Source organism: Cervus elaphus, chromosome 18 (genome assembly GCF_910594005.1).
Source record: "Cervus elaphus chromosome 18, mCerEla1.1, whole genome shotgun sequence".
NCBI lineage: Eukaryota > Metazoa > Chordata > Mammalia > Artiodactyla > Cervidae > Cervus > Cervus elaphus.
Genome location: NC_057832.1, coordinates 96,049,403 through 96,076,972, shown reverse-complemented (window position 1 = coordinate 96,076,972; position 27,570 = coordinate 96,049,403).

The following is a 27,570-nucleotide window of genomic DNA, read 5'->3' as shown; positions in this document are numbered from 1 at the left end:
GAAACTTTTTCCCCTTAATAAAAGCAAAAAAAGATGGTGTGTGGATGAACTGATCACAGGAATGTTAAGGACATTTAAAATTGTTCTTCTTTACATTTTAAAACAATATAAATAGAAAAATTTATATTTTGCAAAAATAATTTAGTCTATTATTTACTAAAAACAGGGATGATTCCAAATGAAAAAAATGTCCTTTTTTTTCTTTTTTTGGTGGGGGTTCTCAGGGAAATTCAAACTAAATACCATTAAATGCCCACTACAGACCCAGAAGTTTAAAAAGAAAAATTTGAAGGAGCAGGAACTCTCGAACGTTGCTGGTGGGAGGAAAAATTGTCACAGGTTCGTGTGTGTGTGTATGTTAGTGCTCGGTTGTATCCAACTCTTTGCGACCCCATGGATTGTAGCTCACCAGGCTCATCTGTCCATGAAATTCTCCTGGCAAGAATACTGTAGTGGGTAGCCATTTCCTTCTCCAGGGGATCTTCCTGACCCAGGGACTGAACCTGGGTCTCCAGGTTTGCAGGCAGATTCTTTACCTTCTGAGCTACCAGTGAAGCCCATATAATATATAACAGTAATAATATATAATTCCATTTTAATTAAGTTCAAAAGTAAGTGAAATATTTTTATTATGGGTAGAGTTGTTACCTTGGCTGGGGAGAGAATGCTTGGAAATCGGTAGAGTAATGGTTTCTTGGTAAGATTATTGACTTCTTTGCTAAGTTATATTTAAGCTACATATTCATGTATTGCATTTCAATTTTTTTAAAAGTTTAATTAAAAAATACAGTGATGCATGAAATGACCAGAAGCAAAAGCTGAAGTGTTACCCTCATTTCCTAGTCATTTAAATAGTCATGATTTAAGACTGACATGAAAAAATTATCAATAATACCAAAAGTCAGGTATTATATACAAGTTCATTTATCAAGTACAGTATCTTTGCAATATATTTATCAGATATCCAGCTCAAAATATTGTCATTCTGGTGCCTCTGAAGACCTCATCACTTTTAGCCCCAAGGGATCCTAGTTGCAGACCTTTGCTTTCATTGTCAGTATCTACTGGCTTCTCCAAGTAAGCCCAGCCTTGGGGAAGATTTTCTAAACTAGATTAAGATAATCCTCCCACTTTGCCATAATTAGAGAGCAGTGTCCCCTTGCACTAACATCTATAAACTATTTTTAGTTTAAATGATAAAATCTTGGAAAAGTTTAAAGCATAACATTATAAATCTGGAAAAATACCTCTTCTATTAAACATACATAAGGTACCATTATAAGTCAGTACAATTTCAAAGTTTATTTGCATTTCAGTGCCCTGGCTCATCTCTTGAGTATATGGAAGCAATATGTGTTGATTCAAAAAAGATTTGCAAATAATTTTTCTCCTTAATATTTCTTTTCTTTTCTTGCTTAAATTCTTAGCAAAATAACTCTTATTTTCTCACTAACTTTAAATTATTTTATAATATTTTAACATTGTAATTAATATTTACACTGGCATCTAAATGAATTCGGTAACTGATGACTATATGCTTATTTGTTTACAGTGATTTGCCATCTGAAGCTAGGAGTTTCCATTTGGGTTGAGCAATTCCTCACAAAGGATTGAAGGTCCAAGAACTGAAAAACTATGAAGAAAAAAAAAAAAAGAAAAACTATGTAATGATTTCAATTTCCAGATAAGCCAAGAATCATTGTATAAGATTCCAATAAGTAAAAAGAAAGTTATACAAGGAACTGAATATCCACATAATTTCAACACTGTGACTGTTAATGCTCACTTCACAATAAATAATTCCCCACAAACATTCTGAGCTTCAATTGAGCTCAGGATTATTTCAGTAAATGTTCTGAATATTAAACTTAAAATAAATCTTTTTTCATGTTATCTCTTCATGAACACTATAGTTATATTGACTTGATTTCCAGATATTTCTAATAGTTTCTCATCTTATCACTTTAGGTATTTGCTGTTGGTATCAAATAGTAAGAAAATACAGGGAAGCTCCGATATAAGGAAATAAACCATGGTGTTCTAAGCTTTATAGTTGTCTAACCAAAGCAGAAGTAAATTTATGAGAAGTGAGAGTGCTGGGTAGTGGAGAGCTAAAGGTAAAGCTAAAGGCTTCAGATAGCAAGTAGATCTCTCAGGCCAAGGGTTGATAAATCTTCACCATCAAAATCCAAATATGTATGAATCCCAATCTATTTGTCTAAATGTTTTCCATGATGGAGAAGTATTTGCCAATCAGTGTGGAATAAAACAAATTATTTACCCATGTACCTAAACCATCTTGCAATCCTGTGCAAAGTAAAAAATAATATTATTGTGACTTTAAACTTCCTTTTCTTTCTCTGTGTTTCAAGAGATAATGGTCCTCATTCATTTTAATGAACAGATCCATGAGTCAGAGTGAAAGTGTTAGTTGCTCAGCTGTGCCTAACTCTTTGCGATTCCATGGAGTGTAGTCTGCCAGGCTCCTCTGTCCATGGGGTTTTCCAGGCAAGAATACTAGAATGGCTAGCTGTTCCCTTCTCCAGGGGACCTTCCTGACCCAGAGATCAAATCCGGGTCTTCTGTATTGCAGGCAGATTCTTATTAGTAGATTCTGAGCCACCAGGGAAGCAAAGAAGTGGAAGAGGAAACATGCTATGGGCCCTCTGACAATGGAAAGCTTTCTTAGAAACTTAACAATCAGTGGTGTGTCATGTGACTAACTCATGGCCAACTCACTGCAACCCAATGAACTGTAGTCTGCCAGGCTCCTCTGTCCATGGAATTTTGTCCAAGAATACTGGAGTGGGTTGCCATTTCCTTCTCCAAGTGATCTTCTCAACCCAGGGCTCAAACCCAGGTCTCCTGCAATCAGAGAGGACAGCAAACCCAGCCTGTAAGCAGAAGAGTAACACACAGTAGTGTTGGCACCCTGGCATTCATAACAGAGTCTTATGCTTTGAAACCTGCTTCCCTGTTGGATTAGATGGCAAAGAATGTGCCTGCAATGCAGGAGACCAGGGTTCAATCCCTGGGTTGAGAAGATCCCCTGGAGAAAGAAATGGCTACCTACTCCAGTATTCTTGCCTGCAGAATCCCATGGACAGAGGAGCTGGGCACACTACAGTTCATGGGATCACAAAGAGTTGGATTTGACTGAGCCGACTAACACTTTCACTTTTTTCTGTTTCTGTGATAGCTGGTTTGGAGAGCTGGTTGGTCAAGTTACATAATTTTTTCAAATTCAATTCTATTTTTAAAATGTTTAGCTCTTTCGCTTACATAGAGAAATAAAGATATTGCTTTTTGTTGTTTTTTGATCAGGGGATTGGAGGGGGTATTAGATAATTTCTGAAACATTGCATTTTATGCAATTTGGGGCATATATTTTGCACATAAATTAGAATATGAGAGTGTAGGGTTATAGACACCTTTAAGAATAATTTATATCTTTTTTTTTTTTAATTTATATCTTTGAAGCCAGGGTCCAACAGAGCCAAATGCCTTGTTTCTATACAATTCGAGGTCACTACCCTAAGAAGGAACCAAGGGAGATGAGACCAAATGCCAGTTTACTACTTTTAGGAGTATAGTTTGGTATAATTGCAAAAAAATAATAAATCTATTAATAAGTCATTACTGTCATCTTTATACAAATATCACACAAAATTTGCATCTTGTTTTCTTTTTCTCACTTGATCTTCTCTTTCTCATATTTTCCAAGTTCAATTCTGAGGCAAATATTATCTAATATAATTTTTATATGCAGTTTTTTTTCTGACTGGCTTCTCTGACACCATTACCTAAAACATTTAGTCTTTTTTTTTTTTTCACAACAGAAGCAATGTGTAGGATTATGGTTGATCTTACAAAGGTCAAACAGAGTATATGCAAATCTATATTTTTATTGTTCTCATTCTGAAACACAAAGAGCCCAAGGATACAAATAAGGGAAAGTCATGGCAAATGAGAAGAAAATATTCAACATTAAATGCAAATGAAATTTAGTTTGCATTAATTGTACATATCTGGCGTAGAAGTTGTGAAATGTCATATCTGTGGTCTCATTTAACGGGGATATTAAACTTTAAAAATCACATAGAGCAACTGGTGCTGGAGAACACTTGGTTTTATCTTTAAGTCTAATTTTGCTTTTAGAGGATTTAAGCTATTATTTAATTATGTTCTTTATACAAGTTCTCATAAGAACTAACTGAGGCCAGACATGGTAGAATTGACATTTATTTTTATTTTATCGCTATTATTATCAGCACTAATACTATTTTCCTATGGGGCATTGGCTCCTCAGATTCCTTTGAGGACATGGACTTCAATAAGCCAGCTAAGTGGGAAGAGATCAGATCCCACTTTAAATGAGTGCTGATAAATTATAAATGACTGCCAATGACGATAGTTACATTCAGGTTATCAACAGTTGGAAATCCAATTAGATTAATGATAACTTTAATGTCTACAACACACATTTGAGGAAACACCTGTATTGAAAATTTGACTTAACTTCTTGCTTTGATGTTTATTGTTTTGACAACTTTGCTCACTCCAGGAAAAAGCAGAATATGGATTTACTCAACCAAATAGACTCTTGCAGAGTAATGATAACAATCACAACAAATTACTGCAAAAGACACTGTGCAATCTAGGCATTTTACTTGAAACATTTTTTCATTTTAACCACTATTAAGATTTTCAGTATATAAATAAGGAAGATATGTACTCAAAGAGCTGAAATAATTTACTAACGCACATTCAGCTAATTAATGCACCATCATGATTCAAAAGTAGCTGTCTATTCATTCCTTCAAACTCTGTGAGTCAATGCCACTGTTATTCATATTATCCAGATGTGAATATCTACATTTGGACAGTAATTTTCTTAGGATTATCATGGAGAATCAATGGTTGAACTCAAAATAACATATCAAACTAGGAAATCAAAGACATAAATATCACTGAACTAAGGGTCATGGAATAAAAGTCCAGAAATGTTATGTGCACCAACTTGATCAGCCGTTGGCACTAACTCTGTTAACACATTCACTGGTTCATGTTTTTAAATAATTCAGTTCAGTTCAGTCACTCAGTTGTGTCCAACTCTTTGTGACCCCATCAACCGCAGCACACCAGGCCTCCCTGTCCATCACCAACTCCTGGAGTTCACCCAAACCCATGTCCATTGAGTCGGTGATGTCATCCAACCATATCATCCTCTGTCGTCCTGTTTTCCTGCCCTCAACATTTCCCAGCATCAGGGTCTCTTCAAATGAGTTAGCACTTCATATCAGGTAGCCAAAGTACTGGAGTTTCAGCTTCAGCATCAGTCCTACCAATGAACACCCAGGACTGATCTCCTCTAGGATGGACTGGTTGGATCTCCTTGCAGTCCAAGGGACGCTCAAGAGTCTTCTCCAATTCCACAGTTCAAAAGCATCAATTCTTCTGTGCTCAGAATTCTTCTGTGCTAAGCTTTCTTTATAGTCCAACACTCACATCCATACATGACTACTGCAAAAACCACAGCTTTGACTAGACAGACCTTTGCTGACAAAGTAATGTCTCTGCTTTTCAATATGCTGTCTAGGTTGGTCATAACTTTCCTTCCAAGGAGTAAGCGTCTTTTAATTCCATGGCTGCAATCACCATCTGCAGTGATTTTGGAGGCCAAAAAAATAAAGTCAGCCACTGTTTCCACTGTTTCCTCATCTATTTCCCATGAAGTGATGGGACCAGATGCCATGATCATCATTTTCTGAATGTTGAGTTTTAAGCCAACTTTTTCACTCTCCTCTTTCACTTTCATCAAGAGGCTCTTTAGTTCTTCTTCACTTTCTGCCATAAGGGTGGTGTCATCTGCATATCTGAGGTTATTGATATTTCTCCTGGCAATCTTGATTCCAGCCTGTGCTTCCTCCAGCCCAGCGTTTCTCATTATGTACTCTCATATAAGTTAAATAAGCAGGGTGACCATATACAGCCTTGACATACTCCTTCTCCTATTTGGAATCAGTCTGTTGTTCCATATCCAATTCTAACTGTTGCTTTCTGACCTGCATACAGGTCTCTCAAGAGGCAGGTCAGGTGGTCTGGTATTCCCATGTCTTTCAGAATTTCCCACAGTTTAAATAATTAGGTAACTAAAAATTAGTTAATTCACTTTTTAAAAGTCCAAAGTGTTGTATCCTTAAATGAAGTGAATTAAATAAAATATATTTTGAAGTACTTAGGAGCTGGAGATACTAAATTGTAATATATCTTACAAATAGAAAATATGATCCTAGTCGTAGTATGTATTAGCCATGAACTGAACCTACCGTTTCAGTTAACTCCTCTGTTTGTATAACATCAAATCATTTCCTCCTTTTGATACATGACCTACAAAAATGTTTAAGGTATCTCATTTAAAAATTTAAATTCCCCTAGATTCTATGAATGCTAGTTGCCACAAGAACCAGCACAGCACTGCTGTTCCCACTAGGAAGTTTAATTAATAACAAAAGAACAAGAAGGACAGAATTTTGTAGGAGAAGATTCATTTCTGCCAGTGTTCTAGAGATAACAGTAAACGTCTGGCTCAGAAATCATCAAAGTATGCTATTTATGCCCCACAAAAAATCTTGGTAAAGTTTTCCTACAATATTAGAAATATCCTACTTAGGATATTTTCAGACCAATTTGTTTGAAGAATAAGGTTGATTTTTAACATATTTTGTAAACATATACCAACTCTGACAGATAATTTTACCACAAAACTTCACTGAAGTGTCATACACCTAGAAATAGTTATCTGAGATGATGCAAATGTTAGTGACATTCATATTATGGAGTGGGAAAGTAGATGAGAGATAACTTTTGGGTCTTAGGTCATCTGAGGTCATGCAGTCACTGAGAACAGGGCACTAGGGATTGACAGGCGATAAAACTATGTTTTCAGTTAGCATCGGAACGCTAGAGAAAAACAACTTCAATCTCTACATTATTTCCTTTAGTTATTAAAATCTTACATCCTCATACACACACATATGTTTCCTAGGTGGCACTAGGGGTAAAAAAATCTGCCTGCCAATGCAGGAGATGCTAGAGAAGAAAGTTCAATCCCTAGGCTGAGAACGTACCCTGGAGGACAGTGTGGCAACCCACTCCAGTATTCTTGCCTGAAGAATCCCCCAGACAGAGGAGCCTGGTGGGCTACAGTCCATGGAGCTGCAAAGATCAGACATGACTGAAGTGACCGAGCACATACACACATATACACACGTGCACACACACACACACAGGAAATCTTTCTATGACCATTCTGTAAAACTGTGGCTTTCTTTGTAGACTTTGTAGACTACAACAGTAATTGTAACTTGAGGAAAAATCAAGATTTTGGATTAAAGTTACTGAGTTATAATGGAAACAGAATTACGCCATCAGGTCTTGTACATAGAGTAGGCCACTTATAGAGGAAAAAATACAGTATCAAAATTCAGAAAGATGACACTTCGAAGTAACTAGAAGACCTAGAAATTCCAAAACTCTCCTGAAATCCTCTGCTTTAGAAAACACTGTCTCAGGTATAGCAGAAAAATAACAACACTATCATTCTCTACCCCTCATTATAACTAATCCAGAAATCAGGAATCAAACAGAGCTCATAGTAGAAGGACAAAAAATTATGAAAGGCCAGTATGTGTCTGCCTTGCACAGCAGTCCCTGCACGAACAGTTCATATGATCAAGACAGCTCTTGGGGCACCTCCATCTCCTGCAGCATTTTGGTGGGTCTCTTTCTGGAAAAACTGACAAGAGGCCACTTTGTAACACCATACTTCCCACCACTGCAGCTGGCTCTAAGACCAACTAATACTCATCATCTTCCTCTTCTACACTTAGTTTTGATTTTCCTCACTTTCAACCAGCATCTCTCCTGGTCTTAAAGGATCTCCCAGGCCCTTACTGCTGAGAGGTCTAAGCCCTGGTCTTTATGCCATTACTATGTTGTGCTTCTTACTATAACGCCTTTACACTGTAAAAATTGAGAAAGAAATTACCAAGTGAGGCCCCAGAGAGTAACTAGGTACATTTCTCCATTGGTTAGCAGCAGCTCTACAATAATCCGGTGATCATGACAAATTTCTTTCTTGCTTATTCTCAGGATTAACCATGAACTAAGTAAATGGATAGACAGAGCTTGAACTGTAATGAGACTTTTTCTATGTCCTCTGTTGAACGCATTTTTCCTCTGGAAGCCCTTTAAACTTGCAGAGCCCAGAGTAACACAAATTTATCCAAGTAAGCCTATGGGAGTGACAGTAAATGGGATCCTTCACACTGACTCCTTTAAGTTCTCAAATCCAAGTATTCTATCCCTAAATCCATAGACCCATGTGAAATAAACAAAATAAAATGATGATTGTTCATTTAGAGTATAAACATATTATGGAAGATGACACTCCATCACTGCAGTTTCACCACCAAGTTCTTATGTCATGAGGCCATTTCATGATCCTATCCAGACTGGCAGTTTCTGAGTGATGCAGCATGGAATCAGTTCAGTGCACTTCAGTCGCTCAGTCGCATCCGAACCACAGCACGCCAGGCCTCCCTATCCATCACCAACTGCCGGAGTCTACCCAAACCCATGTCCATTGAGTCAGTGATGCCATCCAACCATCTCATCTTCTCTCATCCCCTTCTCCTGCCCCCCATCATGGAATAGGTCCAGTTAATTTCATGGTCGTATCCCTACTGTTGCATCTCTTTTTATGTACAGTATGTCTCTTCATCCAGTGAAAAGTTAGATGAGAGCCTGTGATAATAGATCAAAAACTTAGTAAGCTCTCAGATAATATTACTGGTTAAGGTCCAGTAGTGCAAAAAGACAAACCCATACCCAGAATATATGTAGATTTCACCAAAGATGAATGCCTACATCACTAAGGACAGATAATCTAATATAGTCAAGGGGTTGATGGATGAGATGGTGACATAAAAGGGATCACCTTTACACTCTGTTGCTAGCCTGTTAAATATTTTCAACAGCAGTAAGTAAACGTGCCTGGGTTGAGTGAAAGTCTATGCTTGTACGTTTTCACCATGGAAATCTACATGTGAATGTTCCAGCAGCTTTATTGAAATGCAAAAAAAACCCAGTAGAAACAGTCCTTTGTTTCCAATAGGAAAATGAATAGTCGAATCACTGATGTATCTATACAATGGAACACTACTCAGTAATAAAAGGGAATAAAAACAGGAATGCAGGTAAATCTCCAATTCATTATTCGAAGTGACAGAACCCAAATTCAAAAGTTTATATTCTGTATGATTACATTTATATAATACAGCAAAGGCAAAATCATAAGGACAGAGAACATTTCAGCAGTTGACAAGGTTTTACAGTGGTGGGGGAGGATGATTTGGTTACCAAGGGACAGACAATACAAGGGCATTTCTGATTATGATTTGGCCAACTGATGTGAAGAACTGACTCACTGGAAAAGACTCTGATGCTGGGAAAGATTGAAGGCAGGAAGAGAAGGGGACGACAGAGGATGAGATGGTTGGATGACATCACCAACTCGATGGACATGAGTTTGAGCAAGCTCTGGGAGTTGGTGAAGGACAAGAAAGCCTGGCGTGCTGCCGTCCATGGGGTCGCAAAGAGTCAGACACAACTGAGCTATTGAACTGAACTGAACATCACTCTGCATTTGTCAAAACACATAATGTGCACCTGAAAGAGTCAATCTGACTTTATCCAAGTTAGAAATTAGAAATTAGCAAGGAACAAATAATTGAAATCTTAGAACATACAGATGGATCCTTCTTTTTAAAGAGGTAAACCCCCTGAAAATCATGAAACAGTTCATCCCTTTAATGCTGATTATTGCACCCATTTAAATAAATGGAATTTTGAGCTATTAATAATATCAGCTTAGAGAATGTAAACACTTAAATCTCTTTTCTATTCAGCATTTTTTAAATTGGTGGATCATCAGTGAATAAAGCAAACTACTCATGCTGCTCTGTAATGATCCTCTTTTAATTACTTTGACTATTTTCTACATGGCACTATTTCTTAAAATCTAAAAGATCACCAATATTTTTTGAACTGGAGACATTAAAAAGGAGAATTATCTTTATATCTCAGCTTTTATTCCTTTATGTTCATGCTTTCTTCCGAGAAATTGCTTAACACTGCGCCAATCTCCTACTTCTAATTAACCAGTCATCACTAGTTGTTTTTAAGGTAACTTCACATTCTGCTAAAACTGCTAAATGTCTTTATAGACTATCTCTCTCCCTATTTTTAAGCTTCTGATTTTTTAACTCCTTGTAAACTTTAAGGCAAAAAAATAGGAACTGTGTAGATTCCTCCCAAGTCACTCTCGTAGATCATAGCAAGTGAATCCTGGCATTGCCCCTCTTTTCCTATCAGCTTCTGGGGCCTGATGATATGAAAATTACCAGATATTAGAGAGAAAAGACCAAGAAAAAGAAGAGATACTGGGAAGAGAACATATGATAAATAATCAACAGAGCTGTTTAGTCCTGTCCAAGTAAAGCCAGGTAAGAAAGAATCGGGGACTGATTTTGACTTTGACTCCTGTTACCAGGACTGCTGATCTCTCCTAGGAATTTAATTTCAAAAAGTCATTTTTATTCTTGTTCTTCTCTGAACAATGCCTGGGGAAAAGATTCTATTTTCAGATATTGGTTGCATCACAAAAACTGCTTATTTGTAAAATAAACTTATTGCACAAGATACCCTGGGCAGGTGAGCATCAAACACCCAAACTCACATATACAAGTGAGAAATGAAGGGTTTAAGGGATTTGGATTTGTTTTATGACATTCTCTGGCTTCATGAACACAGCCATACATAGTTAGCTAATATTTTTTTCACTGAATTCCAGGAGAAAGTTACTAAAGTCATAACTTCAGCCATGTTCTTCAGATCCAGCCCCCAAGAACCCAGACTAAACAGATGTTTGACCACCTGTTGATTTGAGGGGGGAAAGGGAGTGGGAGTAGAGAGAAGAGTCACAGGAGCAAGAAGAAGAAAGAAAAAGCCTGAGAAGTACTGCAGTAGAGTCTACATTGATGAAGAAATGGACATGGACTAAGATAAATATGTGATACTTATTTTCATAAAACTTTATCTTTTTAAAACTATATTTACATAAATTATTTTACATGATACCTAGGGATTTTTCTAAAGTAAATAGACCAAATAAAATTACTGGCTTTCGTTTACAAGACAACAGAGTCTCAAAGCAATATATCAATTTGCTTGCACAGCTACTACTGGAATCTGTATTCCATTTTTAAGCTCAGCTCTCTTCACAATACTCAGTAGTAGCCTATAAACAAATATGAACTAGAAGTTCTTTCTCATTTTTATCCATATTTCGGTTGTTTCTCATTTCCCACTTTATTCTTAAAATAATACCTATGTTCTTAGCAATAGTAAGTCTGAGATAAGGGGACCCCTTCGAGATCCTTTCTATGAGACTGATTGTTGCTATTGGTCAATTACTCAGACGTGTCCGACTCTTTGCAACCTAATGGACTGCAGCACGCCAGGCTTCCCTGTCCTTACTGTTTCCTGGAAATTGCTCAAACTCGTGTCCATTGAGTTGATGATTTCATCCAACAATCTTATCCTCTGTTGCCTCATTTTCCTCCTGCCCTCAATCTTTCCGAGCATCAGGGTCTTTTCCAATGAGTGAGCCCTTCACATCAGGTGGTTAAAGTATTGGCGCTTTAGCTCCAGCGTCAGTACTTCCAATGAATATTCACATTTGATTTCTTTTAGGATTGACTGATTTGATTTCCTTGCAGTCCAAAAGACTCTCAAGAGTCTTCTCCAACACCACAATTCAATAGCATCAATTCTTTGGCACTCAGCCTTCTTTCTGGTCCAACGCTCACATCCATAATGACTACTGGAAAAACCACATCTTTGACTATGCGTGGTGATATCCTATAATAAAGGCTAGGATATAACATCTACTATTACATATTCTCTCCTTTTCACTTTTTCTATTCTTCTTCCTTTTAAATACTTATTGTAAAAATGCCTCTTAGTTATTTTTATATCTTGCCACATTCAGCAATTCTGCTTAAGATGAGGTTGATATATGTAGTTATTCTTAATAGTTCTCTTGAGTCTTATTGGTAAAGTCAGTATTAACTTTCTTTTCTGATGATGTAATGAGAGCTTAGTAAAATAGAACAATAATGATAAAATATCTAAATTCTTCACTATATCTAAATTCTCCACTATGTCAGAAGCAGTCAGCTCCTATTTTAAAGTGAGTCTTTATCGTTCACCAGGAGCAGATTTCTATGTAGTTAGTATTCTCTTGGTTCAGTTTTATGAGGTCCTTTGCTGATGACTGGGCAGTCTCTATTCTTGGATGTCAGATGTCATGTTGGACCTCTGTGTGTGAAAAAATGAAAATGTAGTTCTACTACCTGGGCCAGTGAACACATGAAGCGTTTCTCCATTGTGTCATTCTTCTGAGGAACTATCACTATTGATAACTATGTAATCTATCATCAGAGAGCGTTAAAAATGATGTATCAGTTTGCCCTGCTTGTACCTTAGAAGTCTTGACATTACCAATTCTAACTTTCATAGTTGGCTTAGTGATATCATTTGCTTCTGCAATTTTGAGCAAAATAGACACAAAGGAAATATAAAAATAGAGGCTTTTTCATGACTTTCCTGGTTAGTTTTCCTGAAGAGAGTTGAAAAATAGTGTGTATGTAATTTTTCTATAACAAAACTATTACCAAACTAGAATGTATTTGTACGTAAAGTGACTCTTCCATAATTCAAAGCTTAAACCAAGGACCAAGTAGTTTAAATCTTTCTCCCTGGCTTCCTCTTATAGCTCTCTGGTATTTTTACCACAGGTCTTTGTATCTGTTTTTATTTGGGCACACACACACACACACACCTATATATGTTGTTGTTATTGTTTAGTCACTAAGCTGTGTTTGACTCTGCAATCCCATGGATTATAGCCCGCCAGTCTCCTCTGTCCATGGGATTTCCCAGGTAAGAATCCTGGAGTGGGTTGCCATTTCCTTCTCCAAGGGATCTTCCCAACCAAGGGCCTTGTTTACTGCATTGCCAAGCAGGTTCTTTACTGCTGAACCACCAGAGAAGCCCACCTACTATACAGGTACACAATAAATACCTTTGAAATAATTTGAATGAATATAAATGATAAACAATTTGCTTGTAAAAATTCAATAAATTTAAATTGGAATGAATAAGAGCTTATAAAAAGGCACTTTTAATAGATTATAATATAGACATAGAGGTGGCTATAAGAACAATGGGTTTTCCAGGTAGCATGGTGGTAAAGAACCAGCCTGTCAATGCAGGAGATGCAGGAGACACAGGTTTGATCCCAGGGTCAGGAAGATTACCTGGAGTAGGAAATGGCAACCCACTCCAGTATTTCTGCCTGAAAAATTCCATGGACAGAGAAGCCTGGTGGGCTGCAGTCCATGGGGCTGAAAGAGTTGGACGTGACTGAGCATGCATCCACATGAACATAACAACAACAATTCTTAGTTTCAGAGCCCAGTACTCAAAGCAAAATATCTATCTGCCTGCCTATCAGTCTAACTGTTGACGTAATGTATCATACATACATATGTATATATTACACGTTTGAAAAAGCCAGGTAATGTTCTGCTTTTCTCTTTTTTTCTAACTAGTAATGAGATTAATAAAAACACTTGGTATTTCTTATAAATGTATCACATTTGTAACATCTATTTCAAAGTTAAATGTAGTCTAATTGTGGAAAATAAAAGGAATTATAACATATACATTTCTATATAAAGCTGTAATATTGTATCTGAAAATATGCTACTAGCAGTCAATTCTCACCAGTTAGTAAATAAAAGCAAATGAGGAATAAAGATTTTAATTCTCTTGTAGTAAATATAGTTAATTTTAAGTGAGCTTTTTCCAATTTTGATTCGCATTTTATTCATGCATTAAATACATTTACATACTGCTCTCAAGAAAATAATGCGTGTTGATTAATCTACTGACTCCTTTTAAAGTCTTCCCCAACCTGTCAGATGCCTATAGACATTAATGATACTTTTCTAATAATAGAAGAATAGGACCCTATGAAATAATTTAATTTCTTAATATCACAAACCCAGATGTACTTTTTCTATATCATTTCTTAAGTTCAGTTTGAGTTCTTCTTCCTAGATAATAATCACTTATGTCAAAAGACAGAATCTGTATTTTAGGGTAACAAAATAAAAATTGAAAAAAATCTATAATGTTCTAGTTCTACAGTATTTATTGCGACAATTTACCCATTATGCTCCTGCGAATTATGTTTCTAATGTGTGACCTTTAATAAAAGTAGGAATAAAGTTTTAGCTGCCTCATGAAATGTAGTAGAATTGCAAAGTAAAGAATCAAAATCACCTCTATTTGTGCTCACAAAAACCTCCAAAATTCCTCAATAGTAAAGTTATATATCATAGACAAAAACAATTTGAACATCATCTCATAAGGGATTCTTAGGTAAGCCAAGATATGGTCTGTTTCAAAACTTAAAATCATATATATCATATCTAAATTTTTAAGTAATTATCTCTATATTAAAACATGTTAATGCTCAAATCTATAAATATATAATATATTGAACAAATACTTATTTAACAAGACAACCTGGCTTGTCAAGAACCTGGTACTTAAGCAGGAGGAGACATTTGCCCTCCTTTGGAAGTGTTCCTTCCCCAAATACAGCCGCTGGGATCTGGGACTTGGAGGCTACACTGTAAAAGAACATTTTTTTCCACTGTTGGAGCACTAAAGGTAGAATAAAATAAATTGATATTCAAACATGTCCTTACTTAAACTTGTCTGGTACATTCTTAGTCAGATATAGAAAGGAGTGATGAATAACAGTAGCTCCCAAGGGAAAACTCACCATATGGTAAATGGGTCTCTGCAGGTAATCAATTTCAACTTTAGAGCCTAGGATATAGAAATCAAGTGTTGATTCTCTGATCAGCATGCAGTTAATGCAGAAAGAGCTCCTAGCCCTCTAAACAATAAAAGAAGAAAAATTCCCATCTTAATATTAGGGCCACAATGAGGACTTGAGGAAGGTTAATTATGAAAAAGCAATAGCACAAGGGACTTCTCTCTCACCCTCATTGAGCATTAAAGTGAAAAGAGCATAATTCCTCTCAGCCAAAGGAGCAGACCAAGAAGCAATCTTGATCTGCATAAATAAGCACAAGAAAGTGGTCATGATGAACAAACCACAGTGGGCTTGCAGGGGTAACATGGGAGCTTTCTTGGTCTGCCCTGAGGATGAGGCTGGAATGATGAAGGGATATGAAGCCAACCTAAATAGGACATGTGGTTCCTTGTAGGTTGTCTCAGGGGAACACGGGAAGGATTGATTCAATGACAAGTATGTTACTCTAGGGTCTCTCAGGATTATATCCGGAATGAAATTTTAGAAAGAAAAAGACTGAATTCCATACTAATTTAATGGTTAGAGTGTCACAGGTATAAATAATTGTAGCAGTGAAATCTAAGTATATGCCACACATTCTTTACATTTAAAGCAACTTTTGATCCTTAAAACCACTCCATTTAATAGATGGAATAACTGGGGGACTGAGGTAACAATGGCCCAAGTACACACATTCAGTAACAAGTAGAATCGCTGTTAACCCAAGAAATCCAATTCCAAAATTTCCTTTTAAAACCATTTCTCTAACACTGGATATTTTAGGAAATAGAAACTTACTATGGAGATGAGGCTAACAGGATCTGTAATGTTTGGGTTTCAGTTGATCCCCTTTCTATTACTTGTTTTTGAAGATCATTTAACTTACGATAGATATGTAACTTCTTGTATCTTCCCAACTAAAAGTTTAGCCATTTCTATGAATGGAGTTGGAAAACAAATCTATTTTTTGATAAATAATCATCTTGCTCTCAGCATCTAAAACTTATTACCAAAATATTGTTTTCTGCCAGACAGACAAATGGTATTTTTCCTTATCCCAAAGCCTTAGGGTATGATAGGCATTTTTTATTGTGTTTATTAGCGGAATTTTCTACTTCTTTGAGATTACTATCCTTGTCATTAGCTAGAAGCTACAATATGAATTTTGCATTCAAATTTCAGTGCCTTTTTCTGGGCATGCAATTATACTTCAAATGATAATATCATCTGTTCACACTTTTTATTGGGAGAACTCAAATATTAACACTTTGTTCTCTTTAAAGATGGTGATCTAAGTTTTATATAGTAAACACTCCAATTATATTATTGGTTTGAGAGGAAATTTCTGAATTTTAATTAAAGATACTTGACTATTTTGATTAAGATACTTGCTTTTGTCAGATTAATGAGGCATAGCTTTGCTTGGTTTTCATTGATTTATTTTGATACACGGACAGGTAGAATTGTTTTGATTCGTGGGTAAATTATTTTTTAAAATAGAAGTATTTCTAAATTTCAAGTTTATATTTAAGATGAGTATAAACATGCTTAGATTGTTTCAATACTTTCACTATCTTTCAGTGAAGATTTTGACTTAAAATTTTCTCTATTCCCTTCAATCCAACTAAAATTTCAGAGTATGAGCGATTACATAGAAAACCTTTACAAAAAACTAAAAAAAAAAAAAAAAATCATATATAAAACAAAAACTTTTGCTCATAGCATAGTAATGAAAGTAAAATCAGCAATTCATAACAGATGAAAAATAATCATTTGTAGAGTAGCTGCAATCAATTATTATTATAACATTTAATCAGTATTATAGCATTCACCAGGTTCAAGAGAATTAAACAAAATCCTTATAAACATTGCTTACTCGTTAACAAACCAGCTGAAAGATTATCAAATGCACTGCTTTTTTTTTTTAAAGATATTTGAGATATGCCAAATTAATGATTCAAGGTATTATGAAGGGATTTTAAATGAAATCTTTTGAAAATGTCCATAATGGGTGCCTCTGAAGTCTGAAACATGTATATGAATAGGATTTGTCTGATACTCTCCACTGTATTTTCAAGATTGGATAAGAGAGGAACATGTAGTGGGTTTTGTCATACATTGACATGAACCTGCCATGGATTTACATGTATTCCCCATCCCGATCCCCCCCTCCCACCTCCCTCTCCACCCGATCCCTCTGGGTCTTCCCAGTGCACCAGGCCCGAGCACTTGTCTCATGCATCCAACCTGGGCTGGTGGTCTGTTTCACCCTAGATAATATACATATTTCGATGCTGTTCTCTCGAAACATCCCACCCTCGCCTTTTCCCACAGAGTCCAAAAGTCTGTTCTGTACGTCTGTATGACAAAAACCACTACAATATTGTAAAGTAATTAGTCTCCAACTAATAAAAATAAATGGAAAATAAAAAATTTTTAAAAAAGAGAGGAATGTGTATTAAAATCAGACACCATTTCTTACATGTTGTAATTTAGGATGGTCAAGGAAGGAATACAACTTTATATATTTATATATAAATATAAAATAAATATATAAACTTTATACTTTTATATACAACAATATATTCCTCTTTATATTTTGTACAATTTTATCACTCATCCTTAAGAGGCATTTATTAATAACAATCAGAATTTGTTTCAGTAAAGGAAGATTGAGTTACACTAAATCTCCTGCTGAGAATAATTTTAAAAACCCAGACACAAACATCTACTTCAAGACACAAAGGAAATGCTAAGGTTGTGAAGAATAACCAGTTAGGATCTGTGAGAGGATGAAAGCATAGGCAGAGACAAGTTTAGGGCTTCTTTTAAGTATTTTCTGACTCAAGAGAAAGTAGCAGAGAAGAATTTTCTGACTCAAGAGGATGTAGCAGAGAAGCTGAGAGGCTTAAAAATGCTGTTATCAGTCCTGCTATGCTAGGGGGCAGAAATTGGGGTTCAGAGATGGTAACCTGGTGAACTCCTCTTGACTTCAGAGATTTATGATCAATAAGTAAAAGTGAGATAGATAGAGTGCCTCAAGAACTACGGATGGAGGTTTGTGAAGTTGTATAGGAGACAGGGATCATGACCATCCCCATGGAAAAGAAAAGCAAAAAGGCAAAATGGTTGTCTGAGGAGGCCTTACAAATAGCTGTAAAAAGAAGAAAAGTGAAAGGCAAAAGAGAAAAGGAAAGATATACCCATTTGAATGCAGAGTTCCAAAGAATAGCAAGGAGAGATAACAAAGCCTTCCTTAGCGATTAGTGCAAAGAAATAGAGGAAAACAATAGAAGGGGAAAGGCGAGAGATCTCTTCACGAAAATTAGAGATACCAAGGGAAGACTTCATGCAAAGATGGGCAATATAAAGGACAGAAGTGGTATGGACCTAACAGAAGCAGAAGATTTTAAGAAGAGGTGGCAAGAAAACACAGAAGAAGTATACAAAAAAGATCTTCATGACCCAGATAACCATGATGGTGTGATCACTCACCTGGAGCCAGACATCCAGGAATGTAAAGTCAAGTGGACCTTAGGAAGCATTACTATGAACAAAGCTAGTGGAGGTGATGAAATTCAAGTTGAGCTAATTCAAATCCTAAAAGATGATGCTATGAAAGTGTGGCACTCAATATGCCAGCAAATATGGAAAACACAGCAGTGGCCACAGGAATGGAAAATGTCAGTTATCATTCCAATCCCTAAGAAAGGCAATGCCAAAGAATGTTCAAAGTGCCCCACAATTGCAATCATCTCACATGCTAGCAGAGTAATGCTCAAAATTCTCGAAGCCAGGCTTCAATAGTACGTGAACCATGAACTTTCAGATATTCAAGCTGGATTTAAAAAAGGCAGAGGAACCAGAGATCAAATGGCCAACATGTGATGTATCATCAAAAAAGCAAGAGAGTTCCAGAAAAACATCTGTTTCTGCTTTATTGACTATTCCAAAGCCTTTGACTATGTGGACCACAACAAACTCTGGAAAATTCTTAAAGAGATGGGAATACCAGACCACCTGACCTGCCTCTTGAGAAATCTGTATGCAGGTCAGGAAGCAACAGTTAGAACTGGACATGGAACAACAGACTGGTTCCAAATAGGGAAAGGAGTACTTCAAGGCTGTATATTGTCAGCCTTGTCAAAGAACCCTGCTTATTTAACTTATATGCATAGTACATCATGAGAAATGCTGGGCTGGAGGAAGCACAGGCTGGAATCAAGATTGCCAGGAGAAATATCAATAACCTCAGATATACAGATGACACTACCCTTATGGCAGAAAATGAAGAAGAACTAAAGAGCCTCTTGATGAAAGTGAAAGAGGAGAGTGAAAAAGTTGGCTTAAAACTCAATATTCAGAAAACTAAGATCATGGCATCTGATCCCATCACTTCATGGGAAATAGATGGGGAAACAGTGGAAACAGTGGCTGACTTTATTGTTTTGGGCTCCAAAATCACTGCAGATGGTGACTGCAGCCATGAAATTAAAAGACGCTTATTCCTTGGGAGGAAAGTTATGACCAACCTAAACAGCATATTAAAAAGCAGAGATATTACTTTGTCAACAAAGGTCCATCTAGACAAAGCTATGGTTTTTCCAGTAGTCATGTATGGATGTGAGAGTTGGACTATAAAAAAAGCTGAGTGATGAAGCATTGATGCTTTTGAACTGTGGTGTTAGAGAAGACTCTTGAGAGTCCCTTGGACTGCAAGGAGATCCATCCAGTCCATCCTCAAGGAGATCAGTCCTGGGTGTTCACTGGAAGGGCTGATGCTGACGCTGAAACTCCAATACTTTGGCCACCTGATGTGAAGAGCTGACTCTTTTGAGAAGACCTTGATGCTGGGGAAGACTGAGGGCAGGAGGAGAAGGGGACAACAGAGGATGAGATGGTTGGATGGCTCACCAACTTGATGGACATGGGTTTGAGTAAACTCCAGGAATTGGTAATGGACAGGGAGGCCTGGCGTGCTGTGGTTCATGGGGTTGCAAAGAGTCGAACTCAACTGAGTGACTGAACTGATCTGAGCTAATGAACATCACAGTGACATCAGTTGGCTCAAGGCACCCCTCCCACACCCCTCAAGAACCCAGGATGAAACCCTCCTCAGACTCTTTGGTCTAATCTCTAAATGTGCTGAGCTTTTACTTAATGAAGAAGTCATTAACCCTGGGTGGTTAATTTTAGAAGAGATTAAATATGGAAAGTGAATTTAAGCCATTTAAAACAAAAGAGATTTGGATAAACGGAAGTTTCTTTACTCTTTAGCAGGATGGGAAACTGAAGGAGATTAATGAGACACAGAAGTAGTTATGTCTCCCAGATACATTTAAAAAATTATCGTTAGCTCTACTCTCATTTATCATAGTTTTTCTCTTAATCTATTTTATTTTAATTCACCTCTGTGAAGATATTGTTGCTTCCGCTACAGTTTGCAGTGATGTGTGGGAGGTGTGAGGTACTGTGCCTCTATTTAACATTATGTGATTAGTGGAGTCTACTCTTTTTAATAATCTTGTTCTTTTCTCCTTTATTCAGGATTAACATCTAAAGTTAAGACTTACAGTAAAGTTGGCTCAAAAAAATTCCAGATAATTTACTTTAAATTTATATACTGGCACTCTTCTTTGCCAAGGTTTCTAACACTTCATATGAAAAACATAGATAGCCAATTCAGAAGCCCTGCTTAGAAAGAAAATTTTCTTCATCCTAAAACTACCTGAATATTTTCTATTCCTCTCTCCTATGGAACTTAGGAGAAGAAATATTCATAAGTTCAAACTGAATTAATAAAGCTATACTGTTCTAAGCACTGCCACTGACATTCCACAGACAGTGTAAGACATTAACTATAAAACCTGTACAAGAAGCTACCAATAGTACTATAAATACACCAGAAGAACATGATTCATCCTGTATATTTTCTCTTTAAAGAGTTCATTCTTTGGGGACAGTCTGCTGGCAAGAGTACAAACCCCAAACATGTGTAAAGATAGTCAGAAAATAATGAAATGTCAGTAGAAACAAAATTATAAAGCATCATGTAAATTTAACATATAAATATATTACATATGAAAAGGAAATTTTCTTATAGCATTCTTTAGATAATTGTTACTCAGTTATACATCTCAATCAGTTATCATTTATTAATCTAATAGTTCTCTTATCATCTCCAATATTCAGGTAGAGATAAGTAGAATTAAATATTTCAATTTAATAATAATGTGTAATAGTGATACATTTACTCAAGTGTAAATCTATGTAATAAATACAACTTTACAGTTTACAAGTCACTTTGGCTCTAATAGTCCTTTAGGAAATAAATTGTTGTTCCTGTTTAGTTGCTAAGTGGTGTTTGACTGTTACCATTCCATGGACTGTAAGCTGCCAGGCTTCTCCATCTATGGGACTCCTGAGGCAAGAATACTGGAGGGGGTTGTCATTTCCTTTAGGAAGTAGAAAGGCATTTATGACAATTGACATTTCACAGATAAGGATACTGAAACTGGAAGACTGCAAGTTACTAGCTTATAATCATCATGAAATTTAGAAGAGGAGGCGAGATTAAGACAGAAGCCTTTTGATAGCACAGTACTCATTATTTTTCTGAAAAGTTTATGTTTCATACGTTTGTAGTTCTCTGGTGGCATCTGAGAATTGCATTTGCTATGCTTTACACTGATGCTCTTAAAGGAAAGAAAATAAAATTGGAATATGCTTTATTTATCAACAGCTTACAATATTCCATCACTGTCTTAAGTTCTTTACATCAGTCATCAAAATGCAATGAAAAGGATACTATCACTAAAACCCTCCCTAGAATGAGATGCTGAGACTTGGAAGGTTTCAGGGCTAGGCAGAGTGCTGACCAGACTGTGCACAGACTGACCTGGTCAAACAATTCATCCCCAACAGAGACCACGTTACCCCAGACCTTTTGGCTCCCTGTCCCAAGCAACCACAGGGTCCATCTCTGTGACAAACACCGATGGATTGAGGGAAACGTTTGGATCCACTTTTTTTTTTAATTGGATTTTTAAGAAAGGATTTGTTTATTTATTTGTCAAATCACAGAGCATGTGGGATGTTAGCTCCCCAACTAGGGATCAAACCCATGTTTCCTGCATTGGAAGCACAGAGCCTTAACCACTGGATTGTAGAAGTACCCAGTTCCACTTCTAATCAAAGCACATTTCATCCTGACCTCAGACTCAGTCTGTAAAGTTCAAATGGCTACTGTTCTCCAAAGGAGTACTTGAGAGGAAATTAATGATGCTGACCATCATGCTTGTTTTCCATGGTCAATGCCCAAAGGACAGGTAGGTCCCTGCCATGTGCTATCATCATCACAGTGCTCTGAATTTTTTTGCCTTTGACTCACAGGTTGACACTTCCACTGCCCACATGTATCTAAACACTATGGTCTCTCTAACTCCCATATCATTCGAAAGGGACCCCCACACACCATATATTGTCATGTCCTCAGCATTATTTCTCAGTATTTCTGAAACCTGAGTTTTCCTTAAAACATTATTTCCTACGGATCAATTTAAGTGAAGATCTTTTATTCTCAGAAAATATATAAACCAGAGTCAACATTCTTGATCACCACTTCTCCTCTAAAAGTAAGCATTCAGAGCATTTAAGAAATACTAATAGCTAACGTTTAGTGAGAACTCATGTGTGTTAGTCACTCAGTCATCTCTGACTCTTTGTCACCCCATGGACTGTAGCCCACCAAGCTCCTCTGTCCATAGAATTCTCCAGGCAAGAATACTGGAGTGGGTAGCCATTCCTTTCTCCAGGGGATCTTTCCAACCCAAGAGTTGAACCTGGGTCTCACACATTGCAGGCAGATTCTCTGTGGTCTGAGCCATCAGGGAAGCCTAATGAGCACTTGCCAGGGGCCCAATCTCTTTTGAGCAGTTTTTATGTACTTGCACATAAATCCTCATAATACCTATGAGACAGGATTACTGCCATCACTCTTAGATAGATTTTACATCTTAAGCCAGGAAGTGATCATTTTAACCCTTATTATAACTTCCATCTTTCAATAATAATTTACTTTCCTTAGCTCTATTGAGAAAATAAATGATTATTTTCTCTTCTCACATTGCAATTATTTTCTACTATGCATTACTTGTGTTTTTAACGAGGAAGAATCTTCTTCATTCCTTGTCATTCATTTCTTTAAAAAGGCATTTAATCCAAATTTGGGTGACAACATTGTTATAACTTTTGATTTATATGGCTACTTGCCGGGGTCCAGCCTCAGCAGGATCCAGGGGATACCCTCAGGATGAAAGGCATCGGCGAGAAAGGGAGGGAGAATGAGAGAGAGAGAGAGAGAGAATGACTAGGGAGAGAGTGAATGACCAGATGGGGGTGTTTGCAGAGTCTGGCAATGCTTTATTTTTTACCGTGGCTTTTATACCCTAAATTAGTACATTTTTAAGGGGAAGATAGTTTAACATTACATCAGCTTGTTCTTCACGAAACCAGGGTGTTTTCTGCATACTTCTTTGTTTATGAGGGTCTTGTACATTATCTTCTGGCCTTGGGGCCTATTGACATTTTATGACCTAGGTGAATGCAAAGCTGTTTTCTGTAATTTATTCTTTAATGAACACAAAGGTCAGTCCTTTTGCAGAAGTTATCAGTTAAATTTATCTAAAAGGTTTACCACACAAAGACTCTGCAGCTCCAGTGAGGCAGCCCCTGTTTAGCATTCCTGGTTAAAATTAACAATTTTAAACTCTTATTTTTCTAAATCTTTAACTATAACCATTTTTAGAATAATATTTTATGTTCTCTAATAGGGCTTCCTCACCCCTGAAGGGCTCTGTGCCTATTAGGGCCTTGATGTGATCAGGTTCTTTATGCTGTTTTATGATTAGGGTATTATAAGCAATCATGCATATTAGTACCAAGGGCATAAACACATTTGCCAAACAAACTAAAATACCAGCAAAGGAGTTTAAATTAAAACACTCCTTTCATCCTGGATAATCTCATAAAATACCACCACCTGGGAAACTTATTGATTAAAGTTCTAAACTGATTCTTATTTGGAAAGAGATCGGGGAAGGCCTTCTGCCTGTGTCACAGAAATTAGGGAGTAGTCTATTGAAGCAAGCATCAGAAAGACAGATATCATCTTTAAGGTGAGTGCTGGGGGCAACTTTTCGGAACCCCTGAAAACCTGATCCGCTTTGCCCGTCAGGTCTTCTCCTCATGACCTTGTCATGGGTGGGATCTCGTGGCAGCTACTTAGTTTTTTGTTTTTTTTTTTTTTCTGGATCCGCATATTTAGGAAGGAAATAAAATACAAATGATGGAATATAAGATCTATTTTTAAAAGAATGTATTATATAAGAGCCTTATACATGTAAATCCATGGCTGATTCATGTCAATGTATGACAAAAACCACTACAATATTGCAAAGTAATTAGCCTCCAACTAATATAAATAAATGAAAAAAATTAAAAAAAAAAAAGAGCCTTAAAAGAGGAAGATTTCCAGAAGTCCAATTGTAACAAGTCTCCTTTCTCTGACTGTAGTAAATCTGACAAGGCTGCTCACTAGGTCATGTGTATTAACTTATTTTCAAATCAGTCTGATAGGCCAGGCCATGACTCAATATGGCTATAATAATTGCTACACTTCAGCTGTTGAACCTATTTTAATGTCATAGATAATTTTTAATACACATATATTTAGGTTTTGTTCTCTTTTATACAAAAGAAATGTGCTAGTATCATCTACAGAAGCAACAACTTTGTAACCAGGCTACAAGGGTTGTTATTCAACAGACTATAAAATTATTTATGAAGAAATAGCCATTGGAAATAAGCACATAAACTTAGGGAAGGCATTTAGTATAAAAGAACAGTTGGGACTTTTCTTTAAAAGTCTGTTTATATTTTCAACATAAAACATTGAGTACTTACTTACCACCAAATCCATGTGCCAACATGTTCCATAGCAGTAGCCATGACCAAAAATATTTTAAAGGCACACAACATAAAACAGGGCTTCCCTCATGACTCAGTCAGTAAAGAATCTGCCTGTAATGCAAGAGATCTTGGTTCGATTCCTGGGTTGGAAAGATCCCCTGGAGAAGATAATGGCCACCCACTCCAGTATTCTTGCCTGGAGAAACCCATGGACAGAGGAAGCTAGCAGGCTACAGTCCACCGAGTCGCAAGGGTCGGAGACGACTTCGCAACTAGAGAGAGACAAAGAGAACGTAAAACAGGGCTTTCCAGGTGGCGCTAGTGGTAAAGTACCCACAGGTTTGATCTCTGGGCCAGGAAGATACCCTGGAGAGGGCATGACAACCCTCTCCAGTATTCTTGCCTGGAGAATCCCATGGACAGAACAGCCTGGAAGGCTGAAGTCCATAGGGTTGCACAGAGTCAGACGCGACTGAAGCGACTTAGCATGCACGCAAGGTAAAACAAGTGTCACAGACCCCATGCAACATTTTTTTTTTTTTTTTGCTTAGTGCTATTGCATTAAGCTAAAAGGCTTCCCCTGTGGCTCAGCTGGTAAAGAATTTTCCTGCAATGTGGGAGACCTGGGTTTGACCCCTGGGTTGGGAAGATCCCCTGGAGAAGGGGAAGACTACCCACTGCAGTATTCTGGCCTGGAGAATTCCATGGACTGTATAGTCCATGAAATCGCAAAGAGTTGGACACAACTGAGCGACTTTTACTTCAACTTCTTTAATTGCATTATAACCCTCTTCTTTAAAACATGCAATTCCCACTAGCAACAAAACTTAGCTTAAAATCAAAGAAAGGCTGGAAAAGTCACGAAAGTTTTATGAAAATTATTGAAAGAAACTTTGAAAATTACATCACGGGGTTTATATTCTGGGCATATTTGACATCCACCTTAGTAGAAAGTTGGATTGACGACTCTGTGACACTACTTATAAGAGGCTTTACTGATTGAATATATGCTACAGGGTTAAGGTGCTTTGTTCTTTTTTTTTTAAAAACCGATATTTATTTTTCTTTGTTTTTTGTTATTATAATTATGAAAAATTTGCGTCTTTTTCTAATTTTAAAAAATATTTTCAAGTATTAGCAGTTTATGTTACTTATGTAACATCTGAAATCTTTTCACTCACACATATCAGTATCATTCCCTTTTATTACTCTGTTATTACATCTACTGGATAACAATCTGTTGAAAACTTACTACATGCCAGACATGATTTTAGATTCTAGAAATTTATCTATGAACAAAATAGCTACCAATAGCTTATGTTTTACTGAAAGGAGACTGGTAGTAAACAAACAGAAAATAGAAAAATAAAAAAACCCCAGATGGATTACAAATGCTATGTCAGAAATAAAAATTGGGTGATGTGATAAAAGGGAGATGAATGGCAACTATACGCTGTGTTACCAGAAATTGTTTCTTTGAGGGAGTGACCTAGTAGCCATTTTCCTGACACTTCTTGCCTAAAAGAGCATTGGCTGTATCCATTTATTCACTCTTGAATAGGATTCTTGGATTTGTTGATTGCATCATAATCTTAAAAAGAAAGTAAAGAAAATGGGCAGAGAGACTGCATAAGTGCCTTGATACATTTGAACTTCTTCATTAACTAGTCTTGTGATAGTCCTCCTTCCAGAATTCTTATAAGTAGAATAGTTAACCAACTATAAAGTTACTCTTGGATGCATCTTTCATTTATCTCAGTATCAACATTTAAATTGAAGCATGAAGGATCAAAAAAAGAGCCCAGGTATAAGAAAGTCGGAGAGAGGTATATTCAAGAGAAAACGACTCATTCAAAGAATGTATGGCTGGAATGAGCCTTTGAAAAAGAACAGAATGTGTGTGGGGTTTAATGGTAAGGATGAGAGTTACAGAGATGAAGTCAGAGCTACAGCAGGTTCAAATTGAGTAGGGTTTTGTTAGTCAGGTTAAGGTAAGTGTTGGACTTTATTCTAAAAGTGTAGGAGTCATTCCAGTGTTCTACTCTAGGGAGTAGCAATCTCTGGTTAACATTTAAAGAAACCCCACTAGTTCCACCAGTGGGGGAGTAGAGAAGCAAATGTTGAAAAAAGGGTGACCCATTTAACATAGAATTGCAGAAGTCTTGGGGTCATAAAGAACTGGATATGACTGAGTGACTAACACACGCACAGGCAAGAGATAATGGCGATATGGATTTGATAACAACAGTGGAAAAGAGAAGTGAATAGATTTGATCTTTATTTTCTGAATCTGTAAGACATAATCATGAGTTGGATAGATGAATGAAGAATAACTGCTGAGTTTTTTAATTGGTCTTTCACCTAAAATGGCTCAAATATTTAGAAAGAATAAATAAATATTGCATAAAAATGTATATTTAGCATGAAAGGAATTAAACCTCTTTTTATAGAATTCAAAACATTTTCTCATATAAAATAACTAATATTAAATATCTACTGTAAATTAAATTTTGTGTCACTGACTAGGGATGAAAATATGTAAATTTTTATGTAAATGACAACCTTAACACGTAGTGAATATT